The following is an 896-nucleotide window of genomic DNA, read 5'->3' as shown; positions in this document are numbered from 1 at the left end:
TCTCACCAAAACTGATGGACAGAAGGGTCTTTGTGATGTGGATCTTTATGACTCCAGAACATTCTGCAACTGACATTCCCCGGAACATTCTGCAACTGACATTCCCCGGAACATTCTGGAACCGACATTATTTGTGAACGGTTGGATGTCAGTTAATTGAACAAAAGATTAGATCCCGAGGGAAAAGATCCCGTTCCAGGGAGAAGGAGACACTGTTTCAAAATCCCCTCAGGCAGTTAAAGGGGTGAATACATTTTCCCTGAGTTCATGTTTCTTCACAACCGAAAATTGACCACAATTTAGACTAAAAGACAGAAATGTCTAAACTCTTTTTGTCTTCAAAGAACTGGGAGAGAATCCTTCAGGACGGCAACATCATCACCCTCCGTATTAGGAACTGTAAATAAGTGACCTGTGGCTGCTCTCGAGTGTGTGGGAATGTTCTGGAAACCATCTGTTCCTATAGATGTGCGTTTGTGTCTTCCAGGAGGGAGAGTTTCTTGTGTTTTACTTTACGTTTTTTGTAAAAAAAAATTGAGACATTACTATTTGTTATTTCAGCTTCATTTTTTGTTTCAATAAATCAGTGATACATTTGAAAATGTCACTGAATCCTCAATCAAACTGGTAACTTTGCCTCCAGGCTGATGTATAATTTGTTTGTTTTCCTTCCTCACAATTAACGTAGTGACAATCTACATCCTGCTTTCTAAAGATTGTGGATTGTCATCATGTGTCAGACGTTACCTGGGGGCCATGGCAGTGGCGGATCTACTGGTCATTATCCTCGACCTGATATTGAGACACATTCCCATTGTTTATCGGGAACAGTTTTATTTCCTGGAGTCCATCCCCGTGTGTAATATCCACGCCGTCCTGCTTTATGCAGCCACTGA

The sequence above is a fragment of the Rhincodon typus genome, unplaced genomic scaffold, assembly GCF_021869965.1.
Source record: "Rhincodon typus isolate 14 unplaced genomic scaffold, sRhiTyp1.1 hic_rhity00000063, whole genome shotgun sequence".
Classification (NCBI taxonomy): Eukaryota; Metazoa; Chordata; class Chondrichthyes; order Orectolobiformes; family Rhincodontidae; genus Rhincodon; species Rhincodon typus.
Note: the sequence above shows the minus strand (reverse complement) of the source record.